Source organism: Agelaius phoeniceus, chromosome 2 (assembly GCF_051311805.1).
Source record: "Agelaius phoeniceus isolate bAgePho1 chromosome 2, bAgePho1.hap1, whole genome shotgun sequence".
Taxonomy (NCBI): domain Eukaryota; kingdom Metazoa; phylum Chordata; class Aves; order Passeriformes; family Icteridae; genus Agelaius; species Agelaius phoeniceus.
Window position 1 is genome coordinate 55722162 of NC_135266.1, and position 24264 is coordinate 55746425.

The 24264-nt window shown below is 34.8% G+C and overlaps 1 long non-coding RNA gene across 1 annotated transcript in view; it reads right to left on the minus strand.

Annotated features, from left to right (window-relative positions):
* Positions 1-23933, minus strand: part of LOC143693346 (uncharacterized) — a 56423-nt gene extending 32490 nt beyond the window's left edge. Inside the window, exons 1-2 of the long non-coding RNA XR_013180903.1 lie at positions 23813-23933; positions 22588-22685 (exon numbers count right to left, since the gene is read on the minus strand). This is a non-coding gene — a long non-coding RNA (uncharacterized LOC143693346). The remainder of the gene's footprint in view (positions 1-22587; positions 22686-23812) is intronic.
* Positions 23934-24264: the final 331 nt, after the last annotated feature.

Below are 24264 nucleotides of genomic sequence, written 5' to 3' on the forward strand. Positions count from 1 at the left end.
TCTTTATTGCCCTTAACAAAGTTTTTTCAGTGCAGAAAACTCTTCCCTGATTATTTCTTCATGATCCAGTACACTACAGACCTGTTGCACAGTAACTTTCAAAGGACTTCATGGCATGGAAAGTTGAGTTGCATCCAAAATATCAACAATGTAGGTGAGTCAGAGGGTAACTGTACCCAGGATTCTGACAGGTCCTTGGTAAATAGCAGTTATCCTCTTCTTGCAATCTGCTTCTGGAGAGTACATAACAAAAATCAAACAAGGTATGCAAGTCTCTTATCCTGTCTTTTTCCAAAGAAGGTGCCCACAGTGTAAGTGGCCGTGTACAAAGCTAATGGATAGCAGGAGGCCAGAGAGGGCCTTACTGTCCTGAGCCTGCCAATGGGGGCCAGTGTACTGTCAGATATGATCAGTTACCTGCCTGTCCCTGGAGCAGTCATGGAGACAGATATATGAGGCACAAAGCAGAGCACAGTTTTTTTGCAGCAGCTTCAGAAAATAATCTTTTGCAGTGAGTTGAAAACACAGCCATTGAGATTGGGAACAAGCTGCTACTGTGGAGAAAAAAAAAGCTCTCAGAAAACCCATCTTCCAGACAGAAGAAAAAATAATAAAATTCTGCCATAAAGTGCAACCAGTTTCTGGGAATATGATGTTCACCTTAGGAATGGAATTGAATATCTGCATTGCAATATTCTGAGCATGGCCAAGTTGACCTTGGCAAGAAGTGAGTTATTTAACGGAGGGAAGATGCCAAGATGAGTTAAAACCGAATAACTTGGGTGTTTTGCAGTTGTTTTAGTCAAAAACTAATTATCATAAGCTAATGATTCAACAAGAAACCTTCCAGGTAAAATCCCATCTGTCCCCAGAAATGGCTTTGTTTACAGATTTGCTTCATGGGTTATGTTGTTCTGAATAATTGTCTTTGCAGTGTCTAATGCAAGTCCTGCATCAGCAAAACAAGCCCTTATTTGCAGAGATTGTAATGTCTAGCTCTTACTATAGTACACTGCAATGGTTACTATATGTTTGAAGGGTGTTATTTTATGTCCCGGAGCATTAATAAATGAAAGCAACCAATGGTATCCATAGTAACAAAGCCCCAGAAACAGTAGGTTGAAATACTATTCCCTGACATGCTAAACTCCTTCTGAAACTGGGTTGTTGTTTCAGCCCTACCTCTTCTGTACTATAAAAACCTGCCAGCATTCTCTAAATTAAGAATCTACTTTCAGATTAGAATTTCCACTGAAGCAATCACATTGTAGTACACTGTTAATAATAAAAGCATAAATAAATTCACAAAGTATCTGGCTTCACTGTCTTATTTATCTTCATGTAATAATTAGATAATGAATCAATGTCCATTTTTCTCAGGTGACTCTAAGAATGTGGTGCTGTGAAGGTGAAATTAGGTTAAATTTTTACTCAGAGGTTAGAGAGAAACTTTTATGTGTAGTTAAAGAAAGTTACTCATATTTTATTTTAAATTATACTTTGATTTATTTTTAAATTTAATCATATGTTGATTGCATAAAATCCTTGATGAATGGAGAAAATGTCTAGAAGAAATTATTTCTACTGAATTCCAGTTATTTGTTAAAAAGAGGCATTTGAGATTTTTTTTTGGCTTGTTAACAAACAGCTAGTTTTCAGGCATTAGCATGATTTGGTAATTTGAGAAGAATGTAAGAAATTGGTGCTATCAAACATATGATAGTTATATTGATATAGTTATAATTATTTTATACTGCAGAATATATCTGATATTAAATGAACAAAAATATATATTTTTTTTAGAAAAACAATGTAAAATGTTACTTCTGCTTCTTCTCTGCAAGGCTATAAGGGAAAGTATTTAGTACAAAGCCCTGGATTTTAATTCATTAATTTGGAAGACAAAATTTTATTGTTTAACTTATAGTAAGGAGCCCTTTATTTCCTGCTCAGCCAGATGGAAGAGGATCGAAAAGATTCAGTGTTCAGTGTAAAGTTAATGTTGGTGGATGTTTTGATAGAAGAATACTTTGCTAAAGTCAAATACTTTATTTGAAGCCTTAAGAAATATATAACCTTCTCTGTTGTTTGTAACAACCTTAGTTACTATTTATGAAGTGCTGGTTTTTAATAGAACAATATGTATAAAAAAAATAAACCAAACCCCAAATTGTTTTACCCGTATAGCTTTGCATTAATAGCTTCTGTTCCACTTTTGCCCATGCAGCAGAATTATGGATTTTCTCCAGCAACTTTAATTTTGTGTTGACTACTCTACACTTTTTTTACAGTTTTCTCATACAGTCTTTGGATTAGGAAGGTTAATTAGGTGAGGATGATGTGTATCTCAGCCTTGAGACAACACTCAAGATGTAACCAGTGTGTGAATAAAAATCCCAAGGCTCTTCAATTCCATGTTTACCTGCAAAGAGTAGACTGATTTGCTCATCTTTTGTCTTCACAAGCTTGTCCTTGAATAGGAACTGGGAGAGTAACTTTAAGGTTGTGCTATTAACATTTATGAGCAGAGATTTAACATGTAGCAATGTGTGTTTTTATTTCCTACTTGCTGTTTTTTTTTCTCATGAAGCTGTGTAAAGAGATGTGTCTTTACCTTGCTTTGAGGAAAAGGTGTGAGGATGAAAGAAGCAATTGTATAAGGTATCCTGACTAGTAGCACAGCTTAAAGCATAGACCCCAATTCAGAAATACCCAGAAAATATATCAAAGCTAAAGTATAGGATATATCTTTTTTCAAAACAGAATTGGAATCAGATTCTGAAAAATGGAGGATAATTTTGATGTGGCTATCTAATTAATTTTGATCTTATTTTGAATTTGCAGGTATTCTGCATTCACTCACAGACCTTTATATTTGAAATTTAAATCATGAATTTATTTCTACAATATATTTGAAAATACTTTTGTTTGTGAGAATGTTTCTGAAGTAAATACTGGTGTAACACTTTTTGAAAAGTGATTTAGAGTTCTATAACCTAACACCAGAGTGATGAGGGAGAAAATCCACAGAGGGCCTTAGATAGAATTTGGAATTGTTAGCCCCTTGAACATCCATAAGAACCTAAATGGTTCAACTCCTTCAAGTTTTCACTGGGGAAATTTCTTATATATACTAAGCAGGGTTAATTCCTCAAACCCTGTGCTCTGAAGGACCCAAAGAATATAGATATGCTGTCTATAAAGCATGTTTTTTTTTGCCATCAAAAACCAGACAGACTTACTGGATCTCTTAGTTTTTTTTAAAAGACTATTTACTTGTAGTAGTATTATTATTATGCGTTTGTTGTTGCTGATTTTATTGGGTATTTGAGATTTAATACCTAGATTTAGCTATTATTCTTATTAGCATTGAAAATTCATAGACCAGCACTAATTCCTTCTAGGGGTGTGATATTGGTGTTTTATATTTGAGCAAAGATTACACTATTGTTAATACACCTGAAATCTTTAGGATCTAAAAAAATAATTATTAGCAGTGCAAATCTAGCTATCGCAATCCCCTAAATTATTTTCAAAAGACAAAATAAAGCAAATCTGAAACTATTATGGCCCATTCATCATCAGAATTTACTTAGTAATTTCTTATAAACACAAAAAAAAAAAGTCGCAGTGAAGAGCTCCCAAATAATCCACAGCTAAGTACTGGGCTTTTTACTACTAGTTCTGAATTGCCTGGGCAAGTTACGTTTGTGAATGAGATAACTATATTGAAAAGAAGCTTCAACTGGTTTAATATTATGACTTAAAAAGTGTAGTTTTATTTAGAATAAAAATAATATGTACATTTCACAGGAAAATTTAAAAAAAGGAAAAAGAAAAAAGCTTCATTTTATGCGGATAAGTATCTTCAGCTTTGACAAACTTCCTAGTTTTTCATTTGAGTTGAACATTTTTTTCCTCATTTTTTTAGGTGAATATCAGAGTTAAGGCTGTTTTAATAGTGAATTATCAAAATAATATGTTCCTAGACTCTAAACCAAGTACACCTCAACTTTATGTGAGTTTTCTTTGGATTGTTTCCAAATGAAATTCCACAGCAAGTGACCCAGTTATGTGAAGCATTATTTTGCATTGAGAGCCACATACACTCTGCTCTAGACAAATTAAACTTTCAGAGATGTTTTCTGTTAATCTTCCATGCTTTTTATCTACATATAAAAAAATTACTTTTAAATTATTTTGTAACTTTTCAAAGATGTCTTGTCCCCTTCAGGATTTAGGGCATCTTATTTATTCATTCAATAGCTCTCTTGTATTCAGAACTGAAAGAGATAATGACCAATTTCTTAAGTTTCTCTTGACTTCATGCCTTCTACATTCTTCAGCTTTAAAAGTGAATGAGGCTGTCATAGGGTTGCATATGCAGCAAACTGTTCTTGGGTAAAGAATTTAATTTATTGCATCCATGGAAGAGTTGCCAATTTTTCTTTTAGGTGGGATTAATTTTGTCTAGGGAAATAAAATAATTTTCAGAAAAATTTTGCCTTGAATTTGCATTTTACCATCTCCTCTTCTATCAGTAGCTTTGTGTTACTTTCGAAAGAAACTTACTCTCTTATATGAACAATTCAGTACTGAAGCACCTGTGGTTGAGATGTGTTCATCATGAAAAGAATTTCCATTTGACATATTATTTTCAAAGATAACTAGTCATAGCAGAAGTAAGACTGTAAAGCTGATTTTTAGGCATTGAATTTATGTTTAAATAATGAGAAATGGGAACATTTTGATTTGAAAAATGAAGAGATTTGATGTGTGAGCTACTTAGAGAAAATCTGAGATGGAACCTCAAAGTATTATACTTTGCATAGTCATTTGTCTAACTATAGTCTTACTTCAGATTCAGACCTGTTTGCATCAAGATAATTAAAATCTCCCATCAAAAATATTTTTCCTTTATCACAAACTCTTTTGCTTTCACAGGCCATTTTACAATACTTTCTATCTGGTGCTCTACAACAAATTCCCAACATGAATTTGAATCTATTTCAATAGCTTTTTTTTTTCCAGAGAAGACTTCTGACTAGCCTCCAGCTATGTACACTTCCCCCAGGTTGCTTCTTTTCTTTTCCTCCTCTATATATAGACCATTGATTTCCCAAGCCTTTTTGTTTCTCCATAAAAATCTAAATTAATGCTAGCATGTCTGTCATACCATTCAATATATTACTTGATATAGGAGAATGACCTTTTCTGTTTCCTTCTCAGCTTAGTGAAAATATTTCCACTTACTTTAATTAGAAGTGGTTTGAGCTCTAAATTCTCACTAGAAATGACTGTAAAATTTCAATTATCCTTCAAATATTGACAATTCACTCAAATTTCATAGCAAAACCAGGCTGCATTACCTACAGAGTTTTGTGAAGCAAAAATAGACATTTAATTTTTTCTGTTGCAGGTAGTGGAACTCATACTTTAAATTGTTTTAAAATAGGTTTCCTACCTTCCTGTCATTTACTTTTGAGAAAATACAAGCCCATTTTTCTAAGTTTCCTGAGATCATTGCAGATAATGATGACAGATAATTGTTTGTCACTTTAAATGATATTATCTTGCCAGCTGTCTCAGTGGCAAGAAAAGCTGTGAAAGAAAAATAAGATTGAGATTTTTGTTCACAATACAGGCATTTTTATCCTACTTAGTAACTCCTGCTTATAAACTTTCCATTAATAAGAAGTAGGGACTATCTGAGGTATCAATTTTGTATGTCTGGGCCTCAAAAATCACATTACAAGATAACCAGAAGTTAGCATAATCTTCACCATAAATAGCATTGGAAAACACTGGTGCTGTGTTCCAACAACAACTAAAAAGATAAATTTGATCTCTGATAGAGATCCTATTAAAATTCAAGTCAGAAAAAAACCCTACTCTTGGTCCCTATTTACAAGTAAAACCAACGTAATTGGCTTCCACACATTAAAACACTGTCCACAGTTAAGTCCAAAGATGAATCTAAGAGCAGTGTCTGCTTTTATTGGGATTTTGCAAATCTCCTCATCCACTTGTAGGTCTAGTTAAAAGAAAATATTTTAGATAACTGGAAAAAATATTGAATAAAGGTTAGATGGCAGGATCTGCTGCGCTAGGAGAAGGTGCGATGGGTTTAAATTGAAGTAGGGTGGATTTAGATTAGCTATAAGAAAGATGTTTTATACAATGAGAGTGATCAAACACTGGAACAGTTTGGCCAGAGGCTGAGATGCCCCATCCATGGAAACATTCAAGATCAGATTGGACATGGCTCTAAGCAACCTGACATAATTGAAGATGTCCTTGCTCATTATAGGGGTGTTGGACTTGATGACCTTTAAAAGGTTCTTTTCCAACTATTCTATTATTCTATACCACAGCAAAAATACCTATTTCTCTGTTTATAGGATAGTAGACAATGAACTGGTGCTCAAAGAAATGCTCAGCTGAAACAGTCATGTGTTTATGAAGCTTTGATGACTATTATAAGGCTTTTACTTGTGCTTCAAGATTTTGTTCAAATGAAGAGTGAAAACTGAACATATCTGTAAGGAGAGAGAGCAATGTGCCCTGAAAGGAAAGTAACAAACACAAGTATAACATTAGGTAATGACAAAGTTTCCACTATGAGATTTTTTTTCCTAACATAATTTACAAGGCAAGAACAAGACTGCAACAAAATCTAAAGTTTTTATATTTTAATTAATATATTTATCTTACCTTATTTCTTGCTACACTTTATACTTCTATACTGTGCCTTACATTTTCATCAAACATGACCTTCAAAAGTTCTCAAATGCACTCATAGGTGTAAACCTCAAAGCCATTCAGCAAAATCAAAACAAAACACAATGACAAAATTCAGACTATTGGGTGTCCACAGATATAGAAGGATTTAATGTTGACTCCAAGACTCTAGATGTAGATTTTCAGTATTCTAATATAATCTTCAACTGTTTCTTGACTCATCCAAGCAATAGACATGCAACAGAAGAGCAGCCCACATTCATAGATTTACAGGAAGAAGTCAGAACATCACTGATTGCTTAAAAGCATAAAAGCTTGAACACTGAGCATTCCTGTGAAAAAGGTCTGTCAAGACAACTGACAGCTCTACTGCTGAGAATTTTGGTTGATCATAGAACAAGCAAGGCAACTATTAATACTGTGAAGTTGTTTCTGAGTGCCTTTTGGTGGGTAAAACATTAAAAATCATAAGTCCTTAGCTTCTCTTTGTGATTGAAGGTTAAACTTGATAAGGTATCTAGCTCTCCCACCAGTGGAATAACTTTCTTCCAAGATGACTTAAATTGCTAGCCCATTTGAAGCTATTCTATACTTTTTTTTATAAGAAAAGTAATTTCCATTCATAATTACTGAGTTAGCTAAAGTCTTTCAGGGTGAATGTAACTTTTTTTTTTGAAATTTTCCTGTATCTTCTCATTATAAAAATACTGTCTAAAGAAAAGACTAAGAGAAACTCAAGCTGCATACATTTCCCATTGCAAAATGCAGGAAGATGAGAGGATGATGCTAGGTATTTTGCAAATACTGAGAATATATAAGGTGCAGTAGTCTGTCATGGGTTACTTTTGGCTTTTTGCCCTCTTCATTGATAAGGGTACAAAAATATGCAGATTGTGTGGATGATTAACATTTTTGACAACATTTATTGAACACCACTTTTTTTGTTTCTGAGGAGCTCAATAGTCATAAGATTTGAATGCACTTTTACATGGTCTCTAGGTAACCTGGTTTGTGAGTCTGATAGGCAGTCATTCTTCTAAGTTTTTCATCCTCACTTGGATGATGTTGCATCTGTATCTCTAAGTATTCTTCTAATTGGCTTGATTTGGGGAGAGGAGAGGCAAGGAGAGGATAGGAAAGGAGATGGTTGTGAACTAATATTGCAAGACCACAATAATCTGAATATGGAGCCTCTAAGAGACTCCATGTGACAGACATGTGACTTGGGGAACAAATGAATTCTAGTTAAATGCTGTATTGTTGTATATGTTGGGTTGTTGTGACCCAAGTGCAGGAGCTAACATTTTGCCTTGTTGAACTTCATACAACTGACCTCAGGTCATTGACCCAGCCTGTCCTGATCCCTTTGCAGAGCCTTCCTGCCCTCCAGCAGATCAAAACTCCTGCCCATCTTAGTGTCGCCTGTCAACTGAGAGTAAGCCTGAATCCTAATGTCATATAGTTTGACATGCAATTAAATAAATATCATAGGTATTTAGCAACTTGTTTTCAGGCCTTCAAAGATGTAAAGATTGACCATGAATATTGCTCTCTGCTTAAGTGTCAGACTTGGAAGGAAAGGAATAAACATGCATGCACATGCAAATATCCACTTTTACTTTGGCTGACTTTATCAGCTTTAAGATTTCTACCATGGCCTCTATATTTTTTTATTTTGCTTTCTTTGTTTTTTATGTTGCATTTCCTCTACATTGTGAGTTTGTTTACTGTTTGAATAAAACTGAGTGGTGTGGTAATGGGTGCTAATGTACACATCCATATATCTGTAATAGTTATTTCTGTGGCTGATACTACACCAACTACTGATATATGAAAATGTTTCAGGATGGCATTAGTAAAATTTCTGTACAACTCCCTAATGGTTACCTTATATAATTCTATATCAGAAGACTCTTTATTTCCCTGTACCAAACTGTTTAAAATTCTAGGTGCTGATGTGTCTTAAGCAATTAGTTGATGCTATTTTTCACAGAGTACCTAATATATGTCTGAAACTCTGTTTTGTTCCTGTAGTCAAAAATGCAAAATACCAACACCAAAATAGGACTAGTATTTTATAACCAAAATTTAACTCTGGTTAAGATTGGAGGGGCATAGTGGCTTATTTCTTATTCATTAAATTCTGTGTTCTTGATTAAATGCCAGAAACTTAAATTTGCCACAGGAGTATGCTTATAATTCTCCTAATCCTCAATGCAAATTTCTTCACCTATTACACCGTTGCACTTTTTTTTTTTCTGTTATCTTATTTCTTTTGAACCACAGGTAAAAAATTTCAACACCCTCAATGTAGAATTAGCAATGCACAATCTCACTAAGGAAAGAAAACAGTTTTAATTTATTTATTGCTGATAAGAATTTTCTTGCTCAGAACCTTGCCTTCTCTTTTACAATTCTTTTATCTGTAAATTAACTCATTTAAACACAGATGGTACAAAAGCCCGTGATTTACATAACAAGGAAAAGCAGGTAAATTTCAGCAGTGCCCCACCTACTGCAAAGTATTAATAATATGCTTCAGCAGTCTTAATTACTTTGGTGACCTTCCTAATTTAACAGATTTGACTTTCCCCATTTTTAATTTTGCAGCAATAATTGGATAACTAGGCAATGCATGTACCTAAACAAATTAGGGCTTTTTAAATAAAACTTGATTATTCACAGTTCATTAGACAAAAAGCTGTATTTTAATATTAATTACAATCACTCCTGTAGAATGTCATTCAGAATTCAATATCATGTTCTGTTTCTATGCCCACAGATTCATAGAATGGTTTGGTTTGAAGGGACCTTGCAGGTCATTTAGTTCCAACCCCCTGCCATCGACAGGGTTGTTGTCCACTAGACTTGTTTGCTCAGAGACCAAAATAACCTGTCCTTGAACACTTCACAACTTCTCTGGTCAACCTGTTGCAGTGCCTCACCACACTGATAATGAAGAATATCTTTCATATATCTAATATAAGCCTACTGTCCTTCAGCTTAAAGCCATTAACCCTTGTCCCATCACTACACATTGGTTTGAAAAAGCCCTCTTCATCTTTCTTATAGACTCCCTTCAGGTTAAAGTTATTCAGAACAGTGAAAAGCTGTATATAAATTAATACATCTGAAATATATTAAAACTCTTCATATAAATGTATCTATATGGTTTGACCTACAATTGCCTTTTTGACCTCCCTGAGAAAGGCCAATTCAACATTATAGAATAATTCAGTTTACTGTCCATCTTATTTTTAGTTATCTACATTTCTGCAATTGGAATTGCATCACTGAAAATCACAATATCAAACAATATGATATCCTTAGCTCTGAATATCAAGCTCCAAAATATTATGATAGATTGATTAATGTACCGATGTTTCAGTAATTTCTTATGAGACCGGAATCTTAAAACTTATTTCAAATAACATAGACCTATTCTCCCTAATATAAAAAAAAAGAAAAAAAAGAAAAAGGAAATGATCACTTCAATATTAGGAATATGAAAATTCTTTTCATCAGTATTAATTCTAATGTATTTTCCATCAGTTTTTTTATTAATTTACAGCTATTTTACAGGGACAGTCTTAATGCTGATTTTTTACTTTTTCCAAAGATTAGAACTTGAGTGAGATGATTCAAAATGTATGTTGTGTCAAAACAGTTTTCAAGTGTTAAACTAAAAAAAGGAAAAATGTGAAGAAACACTTCTGACAGGAATACTCCTTTTCATCACAAATCTCACAGTCTTGTCTTGTTCAGTAGGTAGTTTTCAGGAAATTTTTGGTCATTTTATGAAGGTATTTTTATGTTGAAAATTAGCTGCATTATTTTACGAATATTTTGAGCATTTTTTACACTCTTAAATATCTCTAAACAAAGTGTGAATAAAAGACATCCCATGCATCCTAAAGCAGACAGTATGACTGGAGAAGATATAAATAAATAAATGAGCATAGCCTGCCAACTTACTCTTGAGAAATTACTGCTGTATTTTTTCCCAGCTTAACTTTTCTGTGAGCATTCATATTCATGAAGGCAAAGGGTCAGTTGCATGTATGACTTAACCACAGGACATTTTTATCCTAGATACGGATCTAATTGAGGCAGCTGAAATGTGAGCATATTTTGCTTATCCCTGACCTACAATTTCTGTCTGTTCTAAAAGCGAGAATTAGTTTGGTCACCCTGCTGTCAGCCCAGGGCATCTTCTGACAAGAGATTTCTAATACACTGAACAGCACTTTACATTAAGTGGTATTAATTACTGGGGCTGGGTAATCAGTCTGACCAGAAGTTGGAACCATAACTGCAGACTATTTGAGAATTCCAGCAGGAGCTACTGACATAGTTATTACTGTTTACTTTCTTATTTATTAATTCAATATGAATAAAAACTCTTAAAACCCAAATATTCTCCCATGTGTTTTTGTGTATTTAGTTATGATAAAGAGTGCATTTTAGATTGTATTTTTTAAAAGAAAGTCAGAATTTATAACCATTTAATAAATAAGGACTGGAAAATTTTGGGTAAAAAAGCCTCATGGAAGTTTCTGCTTCCCAATACTCTGTCCTTCCTGAACCATTGCATCACTGTTTGAAAGCAACAGGTAGCCTTGCAGGAATGTCAGGAAGGGAAGTTCAAATATTTTTCTAACCTCTATTCTGAATTACCATTTGGCATTTATGTATATTTGTGTCATGATTGCTTCTCCATTGACATAACAGGGATAGTAATATCTATGTCAAATTTTAAAGCATCCTGACTGTGATTAAATTAATTATTTTTCACTAATCTTATTAGTATTGGTACATTAATCTTGTTCTCCTTGGGAGCAGAAAATAAAGTAGGAAAAAATCAAGTTTTTATCTACATTTATTGCCCCCTAATGTTAAAACAGTTTCTCACAGAGTATTTTGCAGTTTCCTATTGCTTTTGCCCTATTCACATTCCATCTTTAACTTCCAGGTACCAAGGTACTGCAAAGAAGGTTTCTCGAGTGTTTCCCTGAAGGAAAAGAGACTATTGATCTTGGGAGGCTCTGTATAAGTTTCTTTGGCATTTTTAAATTTATTGATTGAAAGGCATGTTAGAGTATATGTTATTACATGAATGGATTCCAATTGTTCTGGGGATTTTTTTACAGAAGTTGTGAAAAAAACCCCAGTCTGTGAAAGCAAGTCAACTGGAGCTGTTTTAACATAAGTGCACAATTATTCAAAAGAACTTTTATGGAACTCTGCAGATAAGGGCCAGTCCATATAATGTAACTTCTCCCCATTTTTAGGGGTGTGAGCTTTCTGTGTTTTATTTGTCTATTTTCCTGTCTTATTATGCCTAATTTTTCTGTGGTGATTTTAACCATTTTTTATTTCTTTTTTTTGTTTGTTTCTTTTTAGCTCTCTGCTAAATTCTACCATTGCTTTCTGTTAAAGTAACCTATTTCACTTCTACCATTACTTTCTGTTAAAGTAACCTATTTCAAATTTCAATTAGCTGCACATATGAATTCAGAAAGATACTTTGTATGGGATCCATCTGATAAAACTGATGATTCCATCTGAGCTACCCAAGGGTGTCTTTATGGCTAATAGACAGAAATAAGGACATCTAAAGTGTTATTAATTTTATACATTTAAAGGAGCTGGTTGTCTCCTGCACTGGTGCGGCCTCACTTCAAGTTATGTGCGCAGTTTTGGGTGCCACAATATAGGCAAGACAGGAAATTATTAGGAAGTATTTAAAGGAGGGATGATGAAACAGTGGCAGGTTTAGGAGGAAGCCGTATGAGGAGCAACTAAGGTCACTTTGTCTGTTCAGCCTAGAGGAGACTGGGGGGAGACCTCATTGCAGTCTGCAACACCTTCACAAGAGGAGGAGGAGGGGCAGACACTGATCTGGGCACTCTGTGATGACATCTGAGGGATCCCTGAAGCTGTGTTAAAGAAGGTTTATGCTGGATATTAGGAGAAGCTTCTTCACCCAGAGGGTGGTTGGACACTGGAACAGGCTCCCAGGGAAGCTGTCACAGCTTCAAGCATGACAGGGTTCAAGAGGCATTTGGGCAATGCTCTCAGGAACACGGTGTGAGGCTGTGCAAGGCTAGGAGTTGGATTTCAATGACCCTTGTAGGTCCCTTCCATTTAAATATTCTGTGATTCTGTCCTGAGAAAAGCATTTATAATGAATCAGGTGGCTTCCACCCTAAAATAAACAATTTCCAGCCTGGGAAAGAGAAAAAGTGAGGCGGTGATCATAGCTGAGAGTATAAACATAGCTGAGTTTGTTTATACTGCAAAAAAGAAAAACAAAGGGTCTCTGCTGTGAAAATGAAGGATACACTCTGCCTTTGACCATCTAGCATTTCTAAGTTCCCAGCTATGTTGTATATATGAATGTGAAATTGTGTTGAGTATTGGGACAGGCGGTGTTGGGGTTTTTAAGACAATATAATATTTTTTAAGAGAATATAATGTCCTCTGAGTTCACTATGCTCACTTTTAAAACAAATAACTTTGCTGTCTTATTTACTTTTATTCTCACTTGTAAAGATTGTTCAATTATTTATAATATAAGTGAAGACTGTTCAGTTTTTTATATATACACTGTTTGAGATATTTCAAGATCAATTTAGTTTCCTAAATGTGGTATTTGGATATTATTTGAGGTGACCTATCTTAGTTTCCACCTGTCCTTGAAGTGGTGCTAAATTTTAGCAATTTTCTCAACAGAGAGTCAGGTTTAGAAGGTATACATTGTTTATTCTGTGCAGGGTGCAAGGCAAATGTTTTCCACAAATAGAGTATGCAAAGGAATAGAAAGTGAGAGAATTTATATATGGAATTCTGCATAAACCCACCAATCTCATACATTTTTACCTCCTACCTAATGCATAATTATTTAATTTGCACAGCTTTACATAACACTTTTCACTGTGCCTGTGCGGGCCTTCTTGGAGGTCTCTGGTGATCATCTGGGGAGGTGCCCCTCTCCTCAGTTTTGAGCAAAGTTCAGGATGTGCAGAACCAAGAGGAACCCAAAGAGGATGTGATCTGCAACATGGTGCCACATCTCAATCAATTGCTAATCAGGACATAAAATACAAAATCTTTACATAAGCATTAAGCTAGACCTGCCTAACATATAGTTGCAGTCAAAAATAGGTTAAAGGTGAGAGTGATACCGCCAGCTTTCATCTGCAACAGAGATCAAAGGAAGGGACAAGGACAGATAATTCTGTTTAAAGATATCAGAAAGAAAAGGTTGATTCTTTTCATCCTGACTTATTATTTTGAATGAAATTCAGCTTATCCAAAGGCAGATATCTATAACAGCCTGGATAATTCCATATGCAGTAGAGCTACATTTAGACAAGTGACAGAATTATACCCTTCCTCTAGAAGCAAAAAAAAGTCTAATGTGTCTAAACTGGATAATAGAGAAAAATTAGAAATAAGAAATTATAAAAGATTTCTCATTTAACTAATTCTTCAGTACAGTTTTCTGAAATTTTTAAATTATTCAAATTTCTGTCTGGAAGTTTCACTAGCATCTAAAGTTCTCTGTATATATAGAGATTTCCATGATTAATTGAGTAAATTTGTATCCACCCAGGTACATAAAATATTATTCCCCTTAGGAATTTAGTACTGAAATTTTAAAAAACATTCCTAAGATCTTAATACTCCACAAAATACAGACATATAAAATTTTACTTATTTTCTTTTTTTAGTAGTGCCGTATGTTAAATTGTCTCCATTTCAGGTTTTAATGGAATTATTATAGCATATGTCCATTTCCTCTCATCTGGTGGACATTAGATTAAAAGCTAAGGTAGGGAGAGTGAGAGTGTGTATGGTTTGTATGCACATAGGCAAAGTCATATACTTCTGTGAACAGATGGTGTTTGGATACTACAATAATGCAAGACATGCACAGAGCTGATATTTTCAAATCTAATGCATACATACATAAAAACAATAGCAGAGGATGGTCTGTTAGAACTTGAAAGCTAATCTATTCCACCTCCTTTTTCTCTGGTAAAATAAGTACTTCTAGACCTCTGTAGTGGGTTGATCCTGGCTGGATGCCAGACACCCATCAAAGCCTCTCTCACTCCCCTCCTCAGCTGGACAGGGAAGAGAAAGGGAAATGTGTTGAGAAAAGAAAGATTTGGGAGAAATCACTCACCAAATACAATCATGGGCAAAACCCACTTGAATTAAAGATATTAACTGAATTATTGCTAACAAAATCAGGGCAGGATAATGAGATGTAAAAATAGACCTTCAGCTCACTTCTCCCTCCTCCTCAGTTCCAGTGCTGCCTCCCTAGTGGTGGCAGGGAGACGGGAATGGGGGTTGGAGTCAGTTCATCACACATGGTTTCTCCTGCTGCTCAGGGAGAGGAGTCCTTCCCTCCTCCAGTGTGGGGTCCCTTCCAGGGAAGATAAGGGCTTCATGCACTGCTGCAACATGGGTCACTCTTCCACAGCCTGCAGTCCTTCAAGAACAGACTATTATGGAGTGGCTCCCCACAGGGTCACGGGTTCTACTTTCTCCAGCATAGGAAACTGGAGAAAATTTCCTATGAAAGTTCATACTTCCTTCCAGAAAAGGAAACTTTCTCCAGCATGGGTTCTTCTCCACAAGCCCTCCCTCCAGATCACATCCTCCTCTCAGGCATCCATCTGCTCTGGTGTGGGGTTCCTCCATGGGCTGCAGGTGGATCTCTCCATGTCTGTGGTTCTCCCCGGTTTGCAGAGGCATGGATTCTTCACCATGGTCTGCACCATGGGCTCCAAGGGAATGAACTACAGTGTGTGGAGCACCTCCTTCCACTTCTTCTCCACTGACTGGAGTGTCTGCAGAGATTCCTGTTGTGTGATTTTGCTTTGATCTTCTCTGTCCACAATTTCCTCTCTGCAATAACTTTCTTTCTTCTTCTTAAATATTTAAATATCTTAAATACCACAGAGGCATTATCAGCATTTCTAACTGGCCCAGCCCTGTCCATGTTTGGAGCCACCACAGATTGGTGCTGCTGGACATAGAGGAAGCTGCTGGCAGCTTCTCACAGAAGCCATGCCTGTAGCTCCCCATTTACCAAAGCTTGGCCACACAAACCCAGTAAAATCTCTCTGACTCATTTTTCTGTTGTTTGTGTTGTATGCTGTTACCATATGTGAGACCATGTAATACAGGGAAAAACAGGGAATTTTTTTGACAAGACACAGTAATTTTCTTCTTAAACATCACTCATGAGAAAAGAAACCTTCATAATCCAGTTTTATTATCTTTTAGTGACCCAGTGTATGGGTGCTTGTGTCAAGATTTTGACTGGAGGGATGGGGGCTGCAGGGGTGGTCTCTGTGAGAAGAGGCTGGACCTGGTTCCAGCAAGCACAATCTTCATGCCAGAGTTTTTGTGGTACTGTGTAGATGAGGTTGAACATAGAAACAGCCACCAAAAAAAGGGAGGCAATTTAATAGAGTGGGTCACTAGTACATTTGAGATGCTCTTTAACATCCAGGACCCCTGTGCAGATCTGTCTGAAATAATGTCAAACTTTCAGGATTGTCTGGTGCTACTGAAGGGACCACTGGAACCTGTGTGGGAAACCACAGGGCTTAAAAAAATATCATCCAGCTGTGTCACAGGAGATAGGGATGCCAGTTTATGATGTTATTTATGCTTCTGATTCTCCTGACTGTATGCATATAAAATCATATAATTATAGATTCATAGAATCATAGAATGGCTTAGGTTGGAAGGGATCTTAAAGATCATTAATTTCCAACCCCCATGACATGGGTAGGGACATCTTCCACTAGAGCAGGTTGCTCAGAGTTCCATGTAAGCTGTTCTTGAACACTTGTAGGGATGGCACATCCACAAATTCTCTGGGCAACCTGTTTCAGTGCCTCACTACCCTCACAGTAAAGAATTTTTTTCCTAGTATATAATCAAAACCTGCTCTTCAGTTTGAATGCATACCCCCTTGCCCTGTAACTATGTGTGCTTTTAAGATTTCTCTCTTCTTTCTTGTAGGCTCCCTTCAGGTACTGAAAGGCTGCAATTAGGTCACTCTGAAGCCTTCTCTTCTTCAGGCAGAACAATCCCAGTTCTCTCAGACTTTCCTCATAGGAGAGGTGTTCCATCCCTCTAACATTTTTCTTATAGATAACTGAAGTCCAGTGTGCAGAAATGTGTGCATATGTAGATAACATATGCACATTAGTTTTACAGCTATGCAAAAAAAATCAAGTCTTTTGTACAATCTGAGTATCAGCCTAAAATATAAAGTTAGATAACACACACTGAATTGCTTTTAAATTTTTGCTAAAACACACAACCCCCATTTTCTTATGTCTTATAAGACATCATGGGAAATATGTTGGCAGAATCTTAAATATTGTAGCAACTTGAAGCCTTAAAAGAACAATTAGAAGGACTGTAGATTTTTCTTTTGATTTAATAGATTTTATTCCTCAAAGAAAGAAATAGACTTTATATTCTAAGATATAAAGATAAGTTACACGATATTCATCTGCACACCTTATTATATTTCTTAAACTTTCTTTTGTTTCAGAGGTCACTTATGGTGAATTGAACTCTTTGGTTCTACAACTAATGTAAATAATACAGATTGTTTAATTTCATGATCTTTCATATCACTAGATAATGAGCAGAGAACTGTGACTTGGAGCTATACCATAGTCTTCCTAACACTGCTGATAATTAAAAGAGATGTTTAATTCAGTGAAGTTACAAATACATTATAGCAAGATAATGCACTCCACTGCTTTTGACATTTGTATACCTCATATATGATATTATTAAATGAGTACTACACCAACTTTTTACTGTGGAAATGTATGTGACTTGAGCATAAACTTTCATATAATTTAACCATATGGAAAAGGTAGTAGTACGCAATGATTTTCCTATGCAGAGTCAAAACAGAGGGGAAATATGAATTAAGGTCCTCAAAGAAGTTTTTTAAAGTGACCATCATTCAACACATTCTACATAGCAGTAGCACCAACAAAAACACTTAATAATAGAGAACTTTAGAACCTTAATATTGTGATTTTGATTATGTTTGCTAGCTCAAAGAGACACTTGAAAGGACTTTAACAGGGAAACAAGCTGGTTTTATTTCTTAACATTACTTTAAAAGGTATAATTGTTCATAACTGACTACTTTTAGCAGTCAGATTTCACTGCATTTCTTTATATGTTTAGTGCAGGTACTGATTACCTAAATTACAAGTAAAAATATTCTTAAATGTTGAGTGGAATCTATAGATATAAGTAAAACTTGTTTCTATTCCCTCTGAATTCAGCAGTGTAGAACAGAAATGCTCATTGAAATTCCAATAACCTAGATAGCAAATTAATGGAAGCTAAATTCCCGTATTCCTGTATCTTCTTTAAGTGCACCTTCAGGTCATAAGCAGTGAGCAGTAAACAAATATATACCACAGAGTGTCCTCCAACTGAAATTTACAGGTCTGCTCTACTACGTTATTTTAAAAAAAAATCCCAACTCTTCCTTGTTACAACCTCTCTAGCATTTTTGCTAGACTTGTTAATATTATACAATGTAATATCATATCTACTGCAACTTGACAGCATTACTTCTTTAAATGTTGAGCACAAGAAAGTTATGTGAGTTTTACAGCTCACAGTACACAATAATTTAAGTTTAGGGGAAAGCATAGGCAGATTTTATAAGTGCTTTTTTAACTGCAGAAAAATATACCATTTACTTTGAAGCATTTTAAAATGAGCATCAGGCAGTGTTTAAAATCTATCTAGCTTACAGGGTTGTAAGCAATGATCCACATAAGTGTCACAGAGAATTAAAATATCTATTTCTGTACCAAGCTGTAGTGTAACTAGTATCAGTGTTATGTTACTCTTGCTGAATGATCAGTTTTAGTAGTTTCATATCAAAGAACTTTACAAGCATATGGTTTACATTTCTTTCTTTTCAAATCATTCAAAAAAGTGGGCATGACTACAGGAATCATAATGGTCATCTTCACAAGCATGGATGTGAAGATAGCATGGAGACTATCTTTTTGTCAATTTTTTTATTTTGTTCTTTTAAAAATTCAAATATATTACCACTAAAAGTAACGAGAAACCTAGGATCCTATAATACCAATAAATCAAAACTGATGTAAAAAAACTCACATCAAAAAACAGCCTTTTGATAAAAGAGAGAAAGTCCATTAGCCAAACCATCCAAAGTCTTTCATTTATATGGCATTATTTATTTTTTTGCATTTCTCCTAAATCCTACTGATATCAATTTTAATCTTCAATTCCTAGCCATGGCTCTTGTTAAATATTAACATTTTTTCTTTTTTTTTTTTCTTAATATGGGGAGTTGATTGCATGTCTTTTTAATTATGCGTTTTAACTGCTTGCAATTTTTCAATCTCCTTAGCCACACTTTTCATATTGATTTATCATTTCCTCCCTCTGCCTCAATCCTGTTGCGCATTATTTTGTGCGTGGGAATGTTTACACTTTTATAAAGATTACCTGCAAGATATCTTGCATACCAACAATCTGTAGATTTTGCAATATTTGTGCAATTTCTGCATCCAGATAATTTAATTATTTTCCCTGCTCTCCAGGCCAAAGCGTGGGTTATCTCAACAGGATTAATTACTTTGTAATAAACTGTGTTTAAAACTATATGAATGAAAAGAATACTTCAATATTTTCTCACAAGCTCTCGTGTTCTGCTTTCCAGTTGATGAGTTGTTTGGATTATACTTATTAATTATATCTACAGAGTCAGCAAATTGAACAATTACTTTATTACTAATTCCAACATTTTGTAACATCATTTGCCTTTTGGAAACACTATGTATGTTATACACAATTGTATATACCCATATGTATATTTCTACTGTATTTCTGCTTTTCCTTCTCTTGTGCTATTCAAAAGCCTTTAGGCTTAAGAAATAAAAAAAAAAAAAAAAAAACTTATTTATATTTTGTATGGCTGAAATTTTCAGAGAAGTCTTAGATCCCTACTTATCCTTAAATTCTTTCTGTGACTAGCTTAGACTGATAGGCATACACTGCTGACAATGAACCATTTTTGAGTGAGTTTGGTTGTCCTGTTAGAGAGTGGAAGACATGGCCTAGAGGGAAGGCCCCCTTGCATAAAGGGCATCTACTGGTAGCTTTATCTATCTATTGTGACATGCTGATACACATATAAGATAATAAATATAGAAGAATTCTTTATCTTGTAATCAGCTGGAAAAGCGAAAACAATTTTATGGCCTAAATGCACTGTTTTCCTTTATGTTCCTCTATTTCAGCTCTCACTTTTATGTTAAAATTGTGCCTGGAAATATCTAAATCTTGCAGTTCCTGATTTGAATTGAAAATATTCTATCAGCTATTTAAGCTTAAGATGAAAGAAATGTGTGAGACCAGCACCAGACTAGAAAACAGAGATGGTGTCTGGGAGAAGAAAGATATCAAATACAAATAAAGATTACCCTTAAGCAGATCACCTTCTGATGGGCATTAGAGGAAATTACAAGCAGTAAGTTTATATGCATGCACCCAATATTTTCTAAATTCACAGCACTCCTTTGAAGTGTAGGAAGGAAATTAAATAGTGTCTCTTATCAGTGAAATCTGAGCTACCTTCAAATATTGTCTACACCTTAAGCTGTACAGAAGGTTGGAGAATAATAAAGATTACACAAAGGTAATTGTGTTTAAGAAAAATGGTTATCAGAACAGATAAAAAAAATATTATATGAGACCTAAAGGGGTAATGAGCACTGAAATACTGAAAATGAGAGGGCATAAAGGCAGTCTATCAAGGGAGCATAAACTAAAGTGGAAAGAATAAAGGTTTGCAGTGTCAGAAGGTGGGTCATCCTGCCCTCTTGGAGCACATATGTAAATACATGCCTATTAAATTAAAACATCTGAATCTACATGTGAAGCAGGAGGTGAACACTAGACTTCTGAAAAGAGCAATAGCATTCTGAGTGGCTTTATTTTCATGCTACTCTCAATAAAAATGAAATGTTGCATGCAACATAAAAAAAAAAAAGCAAATCCTAAATTTACAGACAGGGATGACATCCTTGGATCCCTTCAGGATATAAAGTCTGTTTACTAAAGGGACAGATGTGAGCATCACACAAAAGGAAGGTATGAAAAGCTTTATTATAATATTTTACATATTTGAAAGAAAAAAAACATAAAAAGGCAGACATGGGTAACAACTAAAAAATAAAATCATTAAATGATTTTAAATGATGTCTGAATCTTTTTATTGCCTTCTCTATACATGAAATAAAACAGAAGACTGATGTAAATACAGCCTACACAAAGTCTGAAAATCTCATTTCAACTTCCTGAGCAAGGAAGATCTACTAATGTGTATTTATCTCATATCTGGTAGATTGGGATTTGTTGGAAAATGGAGAAACTATGAACACAGTCTGTATGACCGAAAATCATACAATGGATAAAGTGCGGGTTTGGAATTCAGAAAAATATTGAAACAGCTCCCACTATCTTTTCAGAGAAGGGCTTAAGTAAAATGAGAAGCTACATCCAGATGACCTGTGAAGGCACTTTGGAAAGCATTTCAATATAGAAACCTTTGTAGAATCAAAGCTGAGAAATAGACTGGGTTATAAAACTTTTATAAAAGATTCATTTGAAATACTGCAGGAGCAATTGCTAGCTCTAGGGAAGCAACTTTAAAAGAAAGTTGAAAGTACTAATCTATTTCTTCTTATAAAAAACAATGCATTACTGAAGTTATCCCATGTGGAATAGAGAGCAATCTCTAATAGAAAAGTTAGACTGAGGTTTTATAATCCAGTAGAAACTCTAAAATCATCACCTACTCTTCTGTATAGAATTGGCAAACAATGAATTTTCATCTACATTTTCAAAATCTAGAACATAGGAGTGATATTGACCCCACAGTTTATTGAATATCCACATTACTGAGAAACGTATTTTTTTGACATCCTGCTGGACACATAAACTGTTGATTTAACTTAGTAACAGTTCTATAGCAATCAAAATCTTCTTTGGGGAAGACTGTGGATCTCCCCTCTCTTCTTGTTGTGTAAGTTTTGTGATAATACTTGAAATATCCAGCACAAGCAAAAGCTTGTTTATATTACTCTCACCTCTGAATCCTCTTTTTAAATTGGACTTGTCTAGGCAGTGTGACTACCTTAGGAATACAGGTCTTGAATGCACTAAAAGGCCTGAAACAGAAACTAGATAAAATCTGTTAGGGACTGTGAGGCCTTGAAAGGTGCTTCTGGGCAAATAGCTATTTTAGATAAATTATCATAACTGCACAATGATTTGGGAGTCTTGGCAGCAGACTGTGAGGCCACACCTTGAGAGCTGTGTCCAGTTCTGTGCCCCTCAGTTTAGGAAGGACATTGAGATATTTGAATGAATCCAGAGGAGGGCATAATGTTTTATTTACAGGTAAAGTTCTTAATATTACGTATAACCAATTCAATTTACCTGAACATTCACCATCGTTTGCTAAAGCAAGGATTTGGGTTATAAAGAATTGGATGACAGCTGTAGAGCTGACAGCTGTAAGAAATATTTCTTACCTTATTTCTGTCTTACTAAATATTAAAAAAAACAAAAAACGGGGGGCAGAATAAAAACCTTACAAGACAGTTTTTTCAAAAAATTAAAGGTATTATTCATAAGACAGCTTACAGGTGGATTTGTCAGTCAATATGAAGGTCTTTCTGGATAGTCAAGGAACACAAAAAATGGCATACATAAGCTGTTGTGCACCTGTTTCCAGGGGAACATATTTCTCGGATGTATTCTTTATTTCTTCTCTGCTTCCAGAGGATGCTAAGCAACTGATATGAAGTGTCAGAAGATTTGTCCTAAAGAATCAAAAGAAAATGGAGACATGGTCAGCTGCATGGAGACATCAATTGCATAATCACCTCCAGAAAATATGTAATCATAAAGATGCTCTTGCTGACACTCTTTAGGACCTGTAAACAGCTAAGAGTAAATAGGTTCAGTAATTTTTTTTCTACCTGCAAAATTGTAATCAGATATGGCTATGATTTCAAATGAATTTCACATAAATGAGCACCAAAGAGAAATCATAGTGAAAAACACCATGGAGAGGTGCTCAGTAGTATTTTGCATACTTCAGCATAAATAGGTAGTGATGAAGGACAAAGGGACATCTGGTGACTATATAGATATATACATTAATCTTAATATCCTGCATTGCTGTCAAAAAAAATCAAAGCCACAGAGAACTCAGTCTATCCAGACATAACTGTCACTGTCTATTTGAATAAAATATGCAGATTCATATACTTGATCACACAAAAATCAGATACTGAATAAATTATTTTTTAATCAGATTCCATGCCTGTATTTCCTGAACAAAACAGCCAGTCACAGCTGCCTTATCCAAAGCACAAGAAGGACTTAGTTGTGTTAGTGTTTTACCCTGTGCCTCAATATGGACTAGAGCAGCATATTTTCCTCATTAAAATACCTTGAATGTAATTTGTAAAAAAAACATTCTTCATCTGTACTGAGAAAGAAACACACCTGAACCATATACAGTTTAATAAGACTAGCAAGGCCATTACAAGATATATTCCTTCCCTTCCCTCAAATTCAAGAAGGAAAAAAAAAGTAAATGGTAGCTGACCATTCTTTCATATTTTAAGGTCTGCTTTCTTCTGTACCCCAGGTTGCATGTAAGCAGCAGCTGAAAATTTATTCTTAAAAGCACCACTATCTAATTAATTGATTCTTGTGTCTCCATTATCTTGAGTACAAAAATACCCTACTGCTTATATAAGGAATAGCAAAAAAATTCTTTTTTTTTTCTCTTTCAGGTAAAACTCAAGCAGGCATCATTTTTCCCAGATAGCTTCAAAATGTAGCATTTCTTTTCAAGCAGTAATTTGCCCATTTCTGCATTGCAGTGTATCTCCCACTGTAAGAAACATAACATGCTTATAGATTAAAAATTTCTAACCTCTAATATTGGTGAAAATCAGCACAAAATTAGTTCTTCTCTGTCTTCTCCCTCTTGCAACCCTTCAGCTCATAATGAATAGCAATGAGGAACTACAGCTAAATGGAACAGTCAAGCTGTGATCGCAACTATTAATACTCATAAGCAGTGATTACACAATGCTAAGTATTGTCATTACAACAAGATTTTCTGCTGTTAGGCCACAGAATATGCTGCAAAAAATCTTTTAAAAGTCAAAGCAATAAGGCCATAAAAGAGTCTGATTTCTTTATTTCTTTTTAGCTATGTAGCACATCAAAATAATTTTTAACATAATCAAAATAAAATTTCAAACATTAATTTTGCAGAAAGATAATGAATAAGAGCATTAAACAATAGAAAAGAAATAACAAAAATAATTCCACAGTATTTTTGCAATATCTGTTTGAGTGTTTTTAATTAAGTCTCCTGCA